General features: G+C 40.2%; 2 protein-coding genes across 15 annotated transcripts in view; both read left to right on the top strand.

The window, feature by feature from the left end:
* Positions 1-18,469, top strand: part of RABGEF1 (RAB guanine nucleotide exchange factor 1) — a 1,203,668-nt gene that overhangs the window by 839,861 nt on the left and 345,338 nt on the right. The gene's annotated exons all lie outside the window — the stretch shown is intronic.
* TPST1 (tyrosylprotein sulfotransferase 1) overlaps positions 1-18,469 on the top strand; it is a 144,715-nt gene that overhangs the window by 109,134 nt on the left and 17,112 nt on the right. The gene's annotated exons all lie outside the window — the stretch shown is intronic.

Below are 18,469 nucleotides of genomic sequence, written 5' to 3'. Positions count from 1 at the left end.
GTATTTTTAGTAGAGATGGGGTTTCACCATGTTGGCCAGGCTGGTCTCGGACTCCTGACCTCGTGATTTGCCCGCCTCGGCCTCCCAAAGTGCCGGGGTTACAGTCGTGAGCCACCATGCCTGGCCTTTAATTTTTTTAAAAAATAAAACTTCTTTAATTTTCTTCTTGCAAGAATTGAATAGAATGATAGAATGAATGCCAGTATTTTATAATGTTGTATCAGCAGGTTCCAATCAGGGAAGCTCCAACAGAGTCACTTTTTCTGTCTTTTTATGTTCAATCTTTGCTGTCAATTGGTTTCAGAAACTTCTGTGAGTCGTATCAAGTGTAAAAATGGAGATGACTATGAAAGGATCTCACTGTTTTATTCTTCTTTGATCCACATGTCCATTTGTTCCTCCATCCAGAATATAAAGATGATTAAGACTCTACCTCTCTCCTTAAGTCCAGTGAAGAAGATAGATTTACATTTAATGGTAATTCAGTATGGTAACTGCCATAAGAACAGGGCATTCAGAATGCCCTGTGAGCTCAGAGATGGTGCTACTGTATTCTCATGTTTAAAGGATAAGTAAAAGTTCCCCAGTTTGAGAAAAGAGAGGAAAAGGACTCCAGTGAAAGGAAATTGATGAAATTACTGTTGACTTTACTTGCATATTTTAACTGTCTTTCAGTGTCTCTGAAAACTTGATTTGAGACTCTTTCCTTTGAACAGAATAGCATTCCTGCCTGATAAATGTCCTGTGGTCAGATAATATGATTTCCTAATCATTCTGCACACTAAACTTTTTTCCCACAGGAAATCAATGCCTTAATGCTAAGTTTCCTGTGTACTACTTTCTGTAAGAGGAAGAGGTTCCTATTTCACAGTCACGACACATTCCCAACTCAATTCACGTTCCAATCCATCTTGTCCAGCTTTATCGAAAGTTGATACACTGAACCATTTCTTTTTCTTAAAAGAAACAGAATTCTTCTAAATTCTTTCTACTGTTGGAATAGAAAGAATATCATGCTTCTAGACTGATTAATTTTTTTTCTTGATATAAGAAGTATTGACAACATTTATTCAGTTTTTTCTAGGCAGCACAAGACTGTTGAACTTTTCTAGAACTCAGTCCGAGATTTGCAAAGCTGTCAAAATATTTTTAAACAAATGAAAATATGTAAACATGCATGTTATCAGCTGTTTTACAGTATTTGTATTTTAGAGATAATGAGTGTCTAATGGACCACAAGAGCCCAGGGGGATTTCAAACTCCAGATTCCTTTTTGTGTAATCATATCTGGCTGGAGTTATGTGTTTTCTCTGCATGTGAAAGTATCAAGTCACAATTCTTCAAAGGGGAATGTTTATTGCATTATTTAAAAATAATACATTATATTACTAAATAAATAACAGCAGGCCAGGCATAAACCAATGATGAAAGTTTGTCAGAAACTAAGGCTTCTGATTAATTCTGTGCTCTGGACTATAATTGGAAGGAAGGATTATATTAGAGTTTACAATGAGTTTACAGAAAGAAAGGAGAGGGATAAATTATATTTAGTTTACAGTAAATCTGAATTCAAAACCCCTGGTTGTAAGACTAGTCTTTTAACCTTTGGAGTTAAAAAATGTATATGTACAGCTGGGTGCAGTGGTTCACACCTGTAATCCTAGCACTTTGGGAGGCCAAGGTGGGTGGATCGCTTGAGCCCAGGAGTTCGAGACCAGGTTGGGCAAAATGGCAAAATCCTCGCGCTATAAAAAATACAAAAATTAGCTAGGTGTGGTGGCAGGTGTCCATAGTCCTACCTACTTAGGAGGCTGAGGTGGAAGGATCCCTTGAGTCTGGTCAAAGCTGCAGTGAGCCGTGGTTGTGCCACTGCACTCCAGCCTGAGTGACAGAGAAAGACCCTGTCTAAAAAAAAAAGAAAAAGAAAAAGCGTGTATGTGTGTATGTATGTTGAAGAAAACTATGAGAAAAAGCAAAAATTTAGGTCTATAATGCATAATGTTGTGCTAAGCACATAGTTTAGTCATTGGTACATATTTCTGGAGATGGTCTAAAGATCTATTTTTTAAAAACTGATTTTAATTAAATCAGAGATTAGCAAATCACAACCTGCAGGCCAAATCTGGCCTGTCATCCATTTTGTTTGTTTCTTTGTTGTGTTTTTGTTTTTTATGTATGTATGTATGTATGTATTTATTTTTTATTATTATTATTATTTTTTTTTTTTGAGACAGAGTCTTGTTCTGTTACCCAGGCTGGAGTGCATTGGTGCGATCTCAGCTCACTGCAACCTCTGTCTCCCAGGTTCAAGCAATTCTCCTGCCTCAGCCTCCTGAGTAGCTGGGATTATAGGTGTGCACCACCATGCCTGGCTAATTTTTGTATTTTTAGTAGAGATGGGGTTTTACCATGTTGCCCAGGCTGGTCTCAAACTCCTGAGCTCAGGCAATATGCCTACCCCAGCCTCCCAAAGTGCTGGGATTACAGACGTGAGCCACCACACCTGGCCCTGTCATACATTTTGGTAAATAAAGTTTTATTAGAACATACTACGCTCAATCATTTATATGTTTTGTGTGGCTGCATTTGCCCTGCAGCAGTAGAGTTGAATAGTTGGAACAGAGACTATGGTTCATACTAAAATATTTACCCTGGCCTTTGTTACAGAGTAGGTCGCTAACCTCTGAGTTCTCAGTTTTAGCCCATTCACAAATGAATTTTTTTTTTTTTTTTTTTGAGACAGTCTCTGTTGCCTAGGCTGGAGTGCAGTGGCATGATCTTGGCTCACTGCAACCTCTGCCTCCTGAGTTCAAGCATTTCTCTTTCTCAACCTCCTGAGAAGCTGGGACTACAGGCGCACGCCTCAACACCTGGCTAATTTTTGTATTTTTAATTTTGTATTTTTAGTAGAGACTAGGTTTCGCCATGTTGACCAGGCTGGTCTTGAACCCCTGGCATCAAGTGATCCTTCCGTTTTGGCCTCCCAAAGTGCTGGGTTCCCAGCCCCCTTCTCTCTCTCTCTCCTCTCTCTCTCTCTCTATATATATATATATATATATATTTTTTTTTTTTTTTTTTTTTTTTGAGACAGGATCTCATTCTGTCACCCAGGCTGGAGTGCAGTGGCATAATCACAGCTCACTGCAGCCTTGACCCCACGGGTTCAAGCAATTCTCCCGCCTCAGCCTCCCAAGTAACTGGGATTACAGGTGCACACCACCATGCCCGGCTAATACTTGTGTTTTTTGTAGAGACAAGGCTTCTCCATGTTGCCCAGGCTGTTCTTGAACTCCTGGAACTCAAGCAATCCGCCTCAGGCAGGAATCCTGGAATTCTGGGATTATAGGTGTGAGCCACTTCTCCTGGCCCACAAATGACATATTCCTTATAATGTACTACACTGAGCTTTGCACGGTTAATATATTTGTCATGTTGAAACTTTATCTTCCTGATTTTTTCCAATTTTTTTATAGAGAAACATGGAAAGAATAGTACCATAAATACCTATATACCCTAACAGAGAATTATTGTTAAAATTTTGCCATATTTGCTTTATCTTCTCTGTGTATATGTATACTCACATGGCTTTTTTTTGTTGGTATTAGTTGAAAGTTGCAGATATTATGCTTCTTCAGCATATATCCCTAAGAATAAAAGCATTTTCCTCCACAACCGATTGTGTTAAAATTTAAAGACGTGCATGAGGTTTTTTGTTTGTGAGGGCTTTATGACTGGCGTTTCTCCAGTATATGGCACTTTATTCATCCCTGTGTTCCTCTTTATAAACTGCGGAAATTCTAAGTGTAATGCATTAGTTGTCTATTGCTTGCAAGTAGTAGACTGAATAATGGCCCCATAAAGATGTCCACTTCCATTAGATAAAGAAAATGTATACATATCCACCATGAAATATTGCATAGCCATAACAAAAGAGTGAAATCATGTCCTTGGCGGCAGTTTGGATAGCGCTTGAGGTCATTATCCTAAGTAAATTAATGCAGAAACAAAAACAAGTACCTCAGGTTCTCACTTGTAAGTGGGAGGTAAACATTGGGTACAAATGGACATAAAGATGGGGACAGTAGACACTGGGAATATAAGAGGGCAGAAGAGGGAAGAAAAAACAAGGGTTGAAAAACTGTGCTCACTACCTGGGTGACAGGTTCAATCATATCCCAAACTTCAGCATCCCACAATATGCCCTTGTAACAAGCCTGCACATGTACCCCCTGAATCTAAATAAAAATTGGAAAAACAAACAAACCCACATGTCCATTTCCTAATCCCTGGGATCTGGGAATATATTACCTTACCTGGCAAAAGGAAGTTTACAGATGTAATTAAGGAATTTTAGATGAGGAGATGACCAATTATCTGGTGGGCCCAAAGTAATCACCAGGGTCCTCATAAAGGAGAGGCAAGGGAGTTGAAGGTAGAGAAGGGGCTCTGACAATGGGAAGCAGAATAAGTGTAGGAAATGTGAGCTTGCCACACGACTAGTGTTGAAGATGGTGAGGCTAGGAATTTTCACATCCACTTTCAAAACCGTCATGTCCTGTCTCCTTTTTCTTTTAAACTGTCTTTCACTCAGTTTCTCTCTCCTCTTACATCTTATTGTAAACACCAAGAAGAAATCAGGCAGTTAACTTTGCTTGGAAATATTTTTAGCTAGACCATCTAATTCATTCAGCACATTTTCTGCCTTCCACATCACTGTAAAATTGGGTTGCTAAACTTTCCACAACTACCTAACAGAGATCCCTTGCCTCCAGTTTCTACTCAGATGTTCCTCACATTCCTTAAAACTCACAGTCCAACTCCTAACAGTCCAAAATCTACCGACTGTCAATTCCTGGCAATTTAGGCTGCTCTCCTGAAAGGCCTTAAAGTATTAGAACTGGGCCCTGTTATTAGAACCTATTTCCCAGTTCTAATACTTCTCCCACATTTTGGGTATGTGTTACAACAGAACTTTACTCCTGACACCAAAATCTGTATGATTTATATATGAAGCATAACAAATTATTCTAAAATGTATTAATGACTTAAATCAACAAACGTGTGTTGTCTCATAGGTTCTGTGGTTCAGGAATCCAGGCAAAGCTACCTAGGTGCTTCTAGCTCAGATCTTTAATGAAGTTGCAGTCAAGCTGTCAGCCGGGCTGCAGTCATCCCAAGGCTCAGCTGGGAGAGGATCTGCCTTCAAGCTCTCTCACGTGACTGTTGGCGGGCCTCAGATTTTCGCTGGCTGTTGGCTGGTGATGTCTGTTATTTGCCACATGAGCCTCTCTCTACGGCAGTTGACATCATGCAGCTGGCCTACCTCAGAGCAAGCAAGCAAGAGAGCAAGAGAGAGTGCTCAAGACAAAAGATAACAGACTTTTTGTAACTTAATCTCAGAAGTAACATCCCATCACTTTTGCCAAATTCTGGTTCTTAGAAGCCAGTCACTAGATCTATCCCATACTTGAAGAGGGTTAAACAAGGTCATGTTCTTCATAAGATTAAGCCAAGTACAGAACTGGCTTAATAACATTTCTGACGATTTTTCCTGTAACTTGTAAAACCTTGGCTATCTGAAACCCTTGGGAAATGAATCATCCTTGAAAGCTAAGTTTCTGGATAGATTTTTGCCATGAAGAGACCAAATCTTAATAATTTAGAGTAGACTCACTTCTGCATTTGATCACATATTTCTTGCCTTTTAAAATAAATTACTGATCTTTATTTGAAATTTTATTTCATCAAAAGAAAATTAGCAATTGTGTGTTATAAAGAGAAGGTGCCTGTCTTCTCCTTATGTAGGGTATAGAACTGTTCATCTCTTTACTAAAAACTTAAGGCTTCTGTCTGCCTTTCATACTTTCTGTTTCTTTCTTTGTTTCATTTGTTACCTCTTAGTTATCAGTACTTGCCCACTGCCTTCCTGTTTACTGTATCTATTAGGTTGCTGCAAAAGCAATTGCGATTTTTGCATTAAAACAAATGGCATTAGATTCTCATAGGAGCACGAACACTTTTGTGAACTGTGCATGTGAGGAATCTGGGTTATTCTGCCCTTATGAGACTCTAATGCCTGATGATCTGTCACTGTCTCCAGTCACCCCCAGATGAGACCCTCTAGTTGCAGGAAAACAAGCTCAGGGCTTCCACTGATTCTGCATTACAGTGAGTTGTATAATAATTTCACTGTATGTTACGATGTAATAATGATAGAAATAAAGTGCATAGTAAACATAATGTGCTTGAATCATCCCGAAACTACCCCCTCTGCTGGTCCATGGAAAGACTGTTTTCCTCAAAACCAGCCCCAAAGTTGGGGACTGCTGCTATACAGAATTGGATCTGCAGTCTACAAGTAATGTTAATGACATTTATTTTAAGCTGCACTGAGACTTTGTTTACATCTTTTTTTTTTTTTTTTTTTTGAGATGGAGTCTTGTTCTTGTTGCTCAGGCTGGAGTGCAATGGCACAATCACAGCTCACTGCAACCTCCACCTCCCGAGTTCAAGCGATTCTCCTGCCTCACCATCCCGAGTAGCTGGGATTACAGGCGTGTGCCACCATACCCAGCTACTTTTTTATATTTTTAGTAGAGATGGGGTTTCATCGTGTTGGCCAGGCTGGTCTCGAACTCCTGACCTCAGGTGATCCACCCACCTCAGCCTCCCAAAGTGCTAGGATTACAGGCATGAGCCACTGTGCCCGACCTGTTTGCATCTTAATTATAAATTGTTACTATAGTCAGCCCCCTGTACCTGTGGTTTCCACATCCATAGATTCAACTAACCATAGATTGAAAATATGTGGGGCAGAAATGATGCTTACATCTGTACTGAACGTGACAGACTTTGTCATTATTTCCTAAACAATACAGAATAACAATTTACATAGCACTTACATTGTATTAGGTGTTATAAGTAGTCTAGAGATGATTTAAAGTATACAGGAGGATATATGTATGTTACGTGCAAATACTACACCATTTTATATAAGGCACTTGAGCACCTGTGGATTTTGTTATTCACAGGGGATCCTGGAACCAATCCCCTGTGGATACTAAGAGATGACTGTATAGGTGAGGCTGTGGTGACAGGTGAAGTGGCATTGGGTTTAATAGTAAGGGTAAGAAAGCTAAGAGTGGCCTGAGGACAGACGACAAACATGACACATTGCTCACTTTAGCCAATGCTTAGAATCTCTTAAGTTTTTGAAACTTCACAAGCAGTTTAGGCAAACTCTCCTTTCTTCTCTATCTCTTTATTCTATGTAATCCCACAGTTGAAGGCTGTTCTTATAGTGGAATTAATTATACCTCACTAATTATACCTCACTCCAAAAACTTGAACCTGATTTCCATCTACAAACCCAAAGCAGCAAATACAATTTACTTTTATATTTGAATTATTTTATTTGTAATGGTGTCTGTTGACAGCCAAAGTCTCTTGTATGGAAACATACCACCACTGCCACAAGTAAAAGCTATAAAGCAGTGTTAAATACTGTATATAGAGCTCACATTTTTATATGCATTTCTTTTAGGTCTTTTTTTTTTTTGAGACGGAGTCTCACTCTGTCGCCCAGGCTGGAGTTCAGTGGTGCAATCTTGGCTCACTGCAAGCTCCGCTTCCGGGGTTCACGCCATTCTCCTGCCTCAGCCTCCCGAGTAGCTGGGACTACAGGCGCCCGCCACCACGCCCAGCTAGTTTTTTTGTATTTTTTAGTAGAGACGGGGTTTCACCTTGTTAACCAGGATGGTCTCGATCTCCTGACCTCGTGATCTGCCTGCCTCGGCCTCCCAAAGTGATGGGATTACAGGCATGAGCCACCGCGCCCAGCTCTTTTAGGTCTTATGTAGTGTGTGTACTATGGAAGATCGAGAAAGTACATTAGGTTGTTAGACAAAAGACCCAGAAGGCCTGCTAGAGAGGCCAAAGGTGGAGCTAAGAAAGGAATCTGTGTATCACTCAGGCTTTGAGAAACTTCCTTCAGAATCATAGAACATGAGAACTGGGGAGGAGAAAGGTTTAAAAAATCTTTAGTCTTTTTTTCCCCAGCTCCAGTCTCTTGTGAATAATTAACAGTAAAGTTAAAGATTATGAGAATTACATGCCTCCCCTTTTCCCTTGCACAACATAGAATTTGTTTTCTAATAGTAGTTATTTGTTAGCTTTGCATTCCCATAAGTGATAGTTTCCAGTCTTGGCAAACCCTTGCAGCCTCCAGCCACAAGTCCCCTGGACCTCAGAGAATGTATATACTGTGTGTGCTCCCTAATAACATGTTTCCTTAAAACTAGTACTACTGGATCCTCTAACTTTAGTAGACGTCTTTCATGTCCAACTTTTCAGAGGCCACCAAACTAGCAAACCTGAACTCATTTGTCACTCTCAAAACATAATGTATGAATATGGAAAGCTAATGTAAAAATGGTAAAGGACTGAGCCATTTGGAAGATAATCTAACATAAATGCCTGAAAAACAGGGATACAAGAAAGCAAAGGGACAAGAAGCAAGCTAGTTCACCCTGAACCCTACACGTTTGGGAATTAGAAACATCAAGTATTACAAATTAGGGGAAACGGATGAAGTCTGATACTAAAAATAGGGAGGTTGATAGTCTATGTAGGAACAGTTAGACTTCCAGATCCTTATCTCTATACCCCACCTCCCCCTCTGCAGAAGAGATAGATTCCCTTAGGGAGGAAGAAGACTAGAGAAAATGAAGACACTAGGGGGAGAGTGTGATGTCAGCAAGATAGTGGAATAAAAGATCCTTGGCATCACTCTTCCCACAAAAATACAACTAGAAATTATTCAGGCTGGGCGCGGTGGCTCACTCCTGTAATCCCAGCACGTTGGGAGGCCGAGGCGTGTGGATCAGTTGAGATCAGGAGTTTGAGACCAGCCTGGCCAACATGGTGAAACCTTGTCTCTACTAAAAATACAAACATTAGCTGGGCGTGGTGGTGGGTGCCTGTAATCCCAGCTACTTGGGAGGCTGAGACAGGACAATTGCTTGAACTTGGAGGTGGAGTTTGCAGTGAGCCAAGATCATGCCACTGTACTCCAGCGTGGGCGAAAGAGCGAGACTCCATCTCAAAAAAAAAAAAAAAAATTATTCAAAGACAAGAACACCAACCTGAGTTCACCAGAACTTGGGGAAGAAGTGGAGAAACCTCCTGGGCCGACAAAATTTTTTGTAAAATAAGTGGTCATTTCAGACTGTGCCACCCCTTCTCCCAAACTGGCATAACACCACTCAGGGAGAATTTTCCTAGCCCTACAGTTTCCAAGGTGAGAGGAGGGAATTGGAGGTGGGTATTCAGTCTCCTCACTGGTCTGGGAATCTTCCCAGGGAGCCCACTCCAGTCCCATCTGGGAGAGCCAGGAGAGCTGAACTACCTGGGGTAAATTGGGGACAAAGAGCAGAGCACTGATTGTAGCAACTCATATATGGATCTTGCAGCTACTGTGTACTCAAATCAGCTGAGATACCCTATTGACAAGGCTGGCTGTGTCTTAGTGCCCTGGGGTGTAATCAGTGGGAAAGCCTGAATCCCTGGTTGGATTTTCCACAAAACTTAGTGCTCACATGGAACCTTCCCCTGGCCCAGAAACAGCTATAAAATTGGGATTAAGCCTGGCATGGCCGCTCATTTCTGTAATCCCACTTTGGGAGGCCAAGTTGGGTGGATCATTTGAGCCCAGGAGTTCAAGACCAGCCTGGGCAACATAATCCCATTTCTACCGCAAAAACAAAAGTTAGCTGCATGTGGTGGTACATGCCTGTAATCCCAGCTACTTCGGAAGCTGAAGCAACAGAATCGCTTGAGCCTGGGAGACAGAGGTTGCAGTGAGCCAAGATCACGCCACTGCACTCCAACCTGGGCAACAGAGCAAAACGGTATCTCAAAAAAAAAAAAAAAAAAAAAAAGGTTGGGATTAAGTTCCAGTGCCCACCTAAGACTTTCACAGACTGGAAATGACGACAGGGTAGCAATATAGTTCCAGAACAACATTTACCTTTCAGTGGTCACTGTAAGTCTTCCCATCTGTGAAACAATGGCAGAGCAAGTTAGTTTAGTTTTAGCGCAATGTTTCGAATGGCAGGGCAAGTTAGTTTATTTTTAGTGCAGTGTTTCAGTTCTGATGCTCACTGTAAGTGCTCCCCAGAATGGGAAGAAACAATAGACCAGTACTTAAGCTCTTATACTAAGAAGTAAAGGCCCGAAATCACCAAAGAACACCTGCAAAAACTAGAAGAAATAGCTCTATCCTCAGATGTGCAGGCATCAACATAAACAAGCAACGATTATGAAAACTTAGGGAAATATGACACCACCAAAAGAAACCAACAAAGCTCCACCAGTGGACTCAGAAGAATTGAAGACCTATGAAATGTCAGACAGAATTCAGAATAAGCCTCTTAAAAAAGTTCAGGGAATCACAAGAAAATAGAGATAGAAAATTAAATGAAATTTAGAAAGCAATCCAGGAATATAGAGAGAAATTTGACAAAGAAATAGAAACAAGTTAAAAACAAATAGAAATCCTATCTATAAACAATACAGTAACTGAACTGGAATAACTCATTGGAAAGCTTTAGCAGCAGACTTGATCAAAGAAAAGAATTGGTGAGCTTAAGGACAGAACATAGGAAATTACCCATTCAGAGGAGCAAGAATGAAAAAGGGTAAAGAAGACCTACAAGAACTGTGGAATACCATCAAGCAAACTAACCTCCACGTAATAGGAATTCCTAAAGATGAGGAAGAAAAGGGTGTAGAAAGCATACTTAAGCAAATAATGGCTGAAAAAGTCCCAAATCTGGAGAAAGATGACATTGTCTAGGTACAGAAAGCTCACTGATCAGCAATAAAATCAACCCAAAGAAGAAATACCTATGACACATAACAATCCGGTTAACAAAAATCAAACACAAAGAAAGAATACTCAAGGCAGCAAGAGAAAAGAAATGTATCCCATTCAACAGACCCCAATAGAGCTTTCAGCAGCTATCCCAGCAGAAACCCTGCAGACCAGAAGAGAGTGGAATGCTATATTTAGAGTGCTGAAGGAAAAGAAAAAAAACTGCCAAGCAAGAAGACTGTACCCAGCAAAGTTACCCTTTATAAACACAAAGGCAAGATAAAGATTTTCCCAGACAAACAAAAGTTGAGGGAATTCATCAACACCAGACCAGTCTTACAAAAAATGCTAAAGGGAGCTCTTCACTCAGAAAGTGAAGGATGCTAATGGGTAAAAAGAAAGCATCTAATGGTGTTAAACTCACTGGCAAAAGAAAACTCACTGGTAAAATAAGAATTCTGACAAATTCAGAATATTCTAATACTGTAAATGGGGTGAGTAAACTACTTATATTTTAAGTATAAAGACAAAAAGACAAAACTTTTTTTTTTTTTTTTTTTTTTTAAGACAGAGCCTCACTCTGTCACCCAGGCTGGAGAGCGCAGTGGTGCAGTCTCAGCTCACTGCAACCTGCGCCTTCCGGGTTGAAGTAATTCTCGTGCCTCAGCTTCTGAGTAGCGGGGATTACAGATATGTGCCAACACACCTGGCTCATTTTTGTATTTTTAGTAGAGACAGGGTTTCACCGTGTTGGCCAGGCTGGTCTCGATTTCCTGACCTCAGGTGATCTGCCCATCTCTGCCTCCAAAAGTGCTGGGATTACAGGCTTGAGCCACCACATCTGGCTGACAAAACTATTAAAAACAATAACTACAACAATTATTTAAGAGACAGACAATTGTTTAAGCAATAAAAAGATTAAATCGAAACATCAGAAAGTCAAAATGGCAATGGTGGTGTTAAAGTATAGAGTTTGTTTTTGTTACTTTTCTTTGCAAAGTTAAGTGATTATCAGTTTAAAATGACCTATTATAAGATTTTTTTTGTAAGCCTCACAGTAACCATAAAGCAAAAACCTATAGTAGATACACTAAAAATAAACACAAAATCAAAGCACGCTGCTAGAGAAAATCACTTACCATAGAGGAAGACAGTAAGAGAGGAAAATAGGGAGAAAGAATCTACAAAACAACCAAAAACAAGGAACAACATGGCGGTAGTAAACCCTTACCTATCAGCAATAGCCTTGAATATAAATGGATTAAATTCTCCAATTAAGAGTGGCAGAATGGATTAAAAAACAAGACCCCGCCATATGCTGGCTACAAGAAACTCACTTCATCTATAAAGATAAGCACAGAATGAAAGTGAAGGTATGGACAAAGATAATTTATGCAAATGGAAACCAAAAAAGAGCGAGAGTGTCTATAGTTTTATCACATAAAATAAACTTAAATCAAGATGGTTAAAAAAAAAGACAGAGAAGGCCATTATATAATGACAAAGGAGTCAATACAGCAAGAGGATATAACAATTGTAAATATATACACACACAACGCCAGAGCACCCAAATGTATAAAACAAATATTAATAGACCTAAAAAGAGAGATAGATTGCAATACAGTAATACTAGGGAACAGCCACACTTTCAATGTGAACAGATCATCCAGACAGAAAAGCAACAAAGAAACATAGTCGTTAAACTGTACTCTGGACCAAATGGACCTAACAGACATTTACAGAACATTCCATCCAACAGTTGCTGAATACACATATTTCTCAACGGCACATGGAATATTCTCCAGGATTGATCATACATTAGGTCACAAAACAAGTGTTAACAAATTTTTAAAATTGAAATTATATTTATCTTTTCTGGCCACAGTGGAATAAAACTAGAAATCCATAATCAGAGGAACATTGGAAACAGTACAAACTGATGGAAATTAAACAACAAATGGACCAGTGAAGAAATTTTAAAGTAAATTTTAAAATTTCTTGAGACAAATGAAAATAGAAACAAAATACCAAAACCTATGGAATACAGCAAAAGCGGTTCTAAGAGGGAAGTGTATAGCAATAAACATCTATATCAAAAAGTAAAAAGACTTCAAATAAACAACCTAATGATACACCTCAAGGAACTAGAAAAGCAAAACTAAACAAACCCCCAATTTTTTATTCTTTTTTTCTCCCTGAAAAAAGGCACCTAAAAAACCAAAGTTAATAGAAAGAAAGAATAAAGGAGCAGAAGTAAATGAAACCAAGACTAAAAGAATACGGCCGGGCGCGGTGGCTCAAGCCTGTAATCCCAGCACTTTGGGAGGCCGAGACGGGCGGATCACGAGGTCAGGAGATTGAGACCATCCTGGCTAACACGGTGAAACCCTGTCTCTACTAAAAAATAAAAACTAGCCGGGTGTGGTGGCGGACGCTTGTAGTCGCAGCTACTCGGGAGGCTGAGGCAGGAGAATGGCGTAAACCCAGGAGGCGGAGCTTGCAGTGAGCTGAGATCCGGCCACTGCACTCCAGCCTGGGCGACAGAGCAAGACTCTGTCTCAAAAAAAAAAAAAAAAAAAGACTAAAAGAATACAAAGATCAATGCAATGAAAATGGTTTTTTTTGAAAAGATAACCAAAATTGACAAACCTTTAACAAGACTGTGGGTGGGAGGGTGCGGGGGGAGAGAAGACCCAAATAAGCAAAACCAGAGGTGAGAAATGAGACATTGTCAGTGATACCACAGATATACAAAAGATCATTAGAGACTACTATGAACAACTGTACACCAAAAAATTGCAAAGCCTAGAAGAAATGTATAAACTCCCTGACACATTCAACCTACCGAGACTGGATGAGGAAGAAACAAAAGACCTCAACAAACCAATAATGAGTAATGAGATTGAAGCCATATTTTAAAAAGTCTCTCAACCAAGAAAAGCCCAGGACCTGTTGCTTCACTGGGAAATTCTGCCAAACATTTAAAGAACTAATACCAATTCAACTCAAACTCCTCAAAACAAAAATTTTTTTGGAAGAGAAGGGAATACTTCCCAACTGATTCTACAAGGGCAGCATTACCCTGATACTAAAACCAGACAAGGATGCAACAAGAAAATGACAGGCCAGCATCCCTGATGAACATAGATGCAAAAATCCTCGACAAAATACTAACAAACCGAGTTCAACAACACATTAAAAAGATCATCCTGGGATACAAAGAGGGGAAGAACAGACACCAGGCATACTTGAGGGTGGGGGGTTGGAGGAAGGAGAGGATCAGGAAAAATACCTATTGGGTACTATGCTTGTTACCTGGATGATGAAATAATCTGCACACCAAGCCTCTGTGACACGCAGTTTACCCATATAACAAACCCGCACATGTACCTCTCAACCTAAAAAAAAAAGATTATCATGATCAAGTGGAATTCCCAGGGATGCAAGGATGATTCAACATACAGAAATCAATAAACAAGGTATATCACATTAATATAATCAAGACCAAAAACCATATGATGATTTCAGTAGATACTGAAAAAGCATTCAGTAGAATTCAACATCCCTTCTTGATAAAAATTCTCAACAAACTGAGTGAGAACATACTTCGGCCAGGTGTGGTGGCTCACGCCTGTAATCCCAGCACTTTGGGAGGCTGAGGTGGGTGGATCCCTTGGAGTCAGGAGTTTGAGACCAGCCTGGCCAACATGGTGAAACCCCATCTCTACTAAAAATACAAAGATTAGCTGGGTGTGGCAGTGCACACCTGTAATCCCAGCTATTTGGGAGGCTGAGGTGAGAGAATCACTTGAGCCAGGGGGCGGAGGTTGCAGTGAGCTGAGATTGCGCCACTGCACTCCAGCCTGGGTGATTGAGCGAGACTGTATCTTAAAAGAGAAAAAAAAAAGAAGGAATGTATCTCAAACCATATATGACAAACCCACAGCTAACATCATATTCAACCGTGAAAAGTTGAATAATTTTTATCAAAGATCAGGAACAAGACAAGGATGCCCACTCTAACCACTTCTGTTCAACTTAGTACTTGAAGTCCTAGCCCGAGCAATTAGGCAAGAGAAAGAAATAAAGGGCACCCAAATCGGAAAGGAAGAAACCACATTATCTTTATTTGCATATGACATGATCCTGTATTTAGAAAAACCTCAAGATTCCACCAAAAACTGCTAAAACTGATAAACAAATTCAGTTAAATTTCAGGATACAAAATCAACATGACAAAAATCTGTAACATTTCTATACATCAACGGCAAGCAATCTGAAAAAGAAGTCAGAAAAGCAATCCCATTTACATAGCTACAAAAAATAAAATACCTAGGAATAAACTTAACCAAATAAGTGAAGAATCTCTGTGATGAAAACTATAAAAGATTGATGACAGAAATTGAAGAGGACTAACAGAAAATGAAAAGATACTTCATACTCATGGATTAGAAGAATTAATATTGTTATGGAGTTCGAGACCAGCCTGGCCAACATGGTGAAACCCCATCTCTACTAAAAATAGAAAAATTAGCCAGGCCTGGTGGCGGGCGCCTGTAATCCCAGCTACTCAGGAGACTGAGGCAGGAGAATCACTTGAACCTGGGAGGCAGAGGTTGCAACAAGCCAAGATCACGCCACTGCATTCCAGCCTGGGCGACAGAGCGAGACTCCATCTCAAAAGTCAATATTACCCAAAGTAATCTCAGAGTCAGTATAATCTCTATCAAAACACCAATGACATTTTTCACAGAAATAGAAAAAGAATCCTAAAATTTGTGTGGAATGACAGAAGACCTTGAATACCTAAAGCTATCCTGAGCAGAAAGAACAAAGCTGGAGACATCACATGGCCTGACTTTGAATACCACAAAGCTATAGTAGCCAAAACACCTTAGTTCTATATGTATGTTCACAAATGTTATACACACATAGGTATATAAAATACTTACAAAATTTTTGTTTTTTGAGACAGTGTCTCGCTTTGTTGCCCAGGCTGGAGTGCAATGGCGTGATCTTGGCTTGCTGGTTCAAGCAGTTCTCTGCCCCAGCCTCCCAAGTAGCTGGGATTACAGGCACCCGCCACAAACACCTGGCTAATGTTTTTGTATTTTTAGTAGAGATGGGGTATCACCATCTTGGTCAGGCTGGTCTTGAACTCCTGACCTCATGATCCACCTGCCTCGGCCTCCCAAAGTGCTGGGATTACAGGTGTGAGCCACTGCACTCGGCCTAGACCTACAAAATTATACTTGGAGAATCCTGACAAAAAGGCTGGCTGAGAAAGCACACCCATAATTATACTCAACTCTCATATACAGAACTCCAGTTAACTTTGTAGTGCTTCGTAGCCGAGACTCGCCAGAAATTGGCAGAACATCTCTAACATAAGAGAGGCCAAAAGAAAGGGAAAAATGTACCTCAGAGATAACAAAAACAATGTAATAAGCAAAAGAAAAAATGTAAATGAACTGTAATTCATATTCTTGTAGCGGTAAGGTGAAGGAACAAGAATAAATTGCGATTTTCTAAAACAAGAACATTCAGAAAGCTTGGGAACTAAAAATAAGAGAGCTGAAATTTAAAATCAGTGATTGGATAAAGTTGAGAAAACATCTTATAAAACAAAAAGAAGAAACGAGATGACTTAGAGAAAAAAGATAAGAAATGGGGAAGCAAAATTCAAGTTGTCCAATGTTTAACTGACCAGAATTCCAGAAAAAAAGAATAGAGAAAATGAACAGCAGGATATTATCAAAGTAACAATGTGGGAGTAGATGGACATGCATCTGTTTCCAATACCATTGAGTGAAGAAAATAAACCACAGCTCCATGAAATTGTAGAACACCAAGGATGAAGAGAAGCTGCAAAAACTGAAAAATCAACTCTTCAATCAGAAAATTGAGGTTTCAGGGCAAACCATTCTCCCAAAAACTGGAGGGAAAGGTACATACTGAGAATCACAGATTACCTCCAGAAACCTCACCAGATTCTCAGGGTAAAGAGGAAAATCTCCTCAAGCTTCAGGTGGGGAGAAGGGGAATCCTCATCTTGAAATAAGCCAGAGCACTCCTTAGCAATGGTTTGCTTTCAAGTAAACTGTTTTATCAAGCCTAATTGACATGTGCTGTACCAGAGCCTAACCGACCTGGAGGAAGATGTTAGTCCATTTGGCATTGCTATAAAATACCCGAGACTGGTAATTTATAAAGAAGAGGGGTTTATTTGGCTCACATTTCTGCAGGCTGTACCAGAAGCATGGCACCAGCATCTATCTGCTCAGCTCCTGGTGAGGCCTCAGGAAGCTTTCCCTTATGGTGGAACACAAAGGGGAGCAGGCACAGCACATGGAGAGAGAGAGAGAGAGCAAGAGAGAGAGGGGAGGGAGGTGCCGACTCTTTAACAACCAGATCTCGCACCAGCTCTTGCGTGAACTATAGTAATAGAGTAAGAACTCACTCATAAGTGCAGGGACAACATCAAGCCATTCATGAGGGATCTGGCCCCATGACCCAAACAGTTCCCACTAGGCCCCCATCTTCAACACTGGGAATCACATTTCAGCATGAATTGGAGGGGAAAAATACCCAAAGTGTATCAGAAGGGAAACACCCAACCGCAGCCCTCTCTAGCCTTCCTGTCTTACCTAATGAGGGGAGAAGGGAACCTGAGAAGCCCTTGTGAAAGTCACGGCCCAGGCACACAGGCTCACTAAAAGACTGAGAACTAATTATGTGGTTATAGGACACTCCCCCCACCACACACACACCTCACCACCACCGATCCATCTCCTGTATAATGATAGTGGATTACTGCTAAACGAACTAATTTTGAGACCCTGTTTTAATAAGGAGTCTTTAGGGAAACCAAGAAACGATAAGAGATACAAAAACAAGGATGTGATTGCAGCAACATGGATGCAGCTGGAGGCCATTATCCTAAGTGAATTAATGCGGAAACAACCAGAACTACATGTTCCCAACTCCTAAGTGGGAGCTAGACATTGGGTATTCATGGACATAAAGATGGGAACAGTAGACACTGGGGACTGCAAGACAGGGGAGAGAGGGAGGGGAGAAAGGGTTGAAAAGCTGCCTATTGGGTACTCTGCTCACGACCAGAGTAGCAATATCAGTTGTACCCCAGACCTCAGCATCACACAAAATACCCTTGTAACCTGCACGAGTCCCTCTGAATCTAAAATAAAAATTGATTTAGAAAAAGGACACTAAAGGAAATTTAACCTATACAGCTACACAAAACAGTAAACACAACCCAACTCTTAACCAGAGAAACATAAAGCCTCAAACAAAAGGACTCTTTACTGCAGTTTCTTCTATACCGTGTATCATGTCTGCTTTCAACAGAAACTTACAAGACATGCTAAAAGACAAAAATCAAAGTTGCATAAGGCATAACAAGAATCAGAACCATTGCCAAACTCATTTATGGCAGCAATTTTGGAATAATCAGACAGGAAATTTTAAGTAATTATGATTAATACACTAAAAGCTCTAATGGAAAAAGTAAACAACATGCAAGAAAGATGGATAACATAAGCAGACAATAGAAACTCTAAGAAAGAACCCAAAAGA

The sequence above is a fragment of the Trachypithecus francoisi genome, unplaced genomic scaffold, assembly GCF_009764315.1.
Source record: "Trachypithecus francoisi isolate TF-2019V2 unplaced genomic scaffold, Tfra_2.0 Lachesis_group4, whole genome shotgun sequence".
Classification (NCBI taxonomy): domain Eukaryota; kingdom Metazoa; phylum Chordata; class Mammalia; order Primates; family Cercopithecidae; genus Trachypithecus; species Trachypithecus francoisi.
Note: the sequence above shows the minus strand (reverse complement) of the source record. Positions and strands in the feature narration are given on the sequence as shown.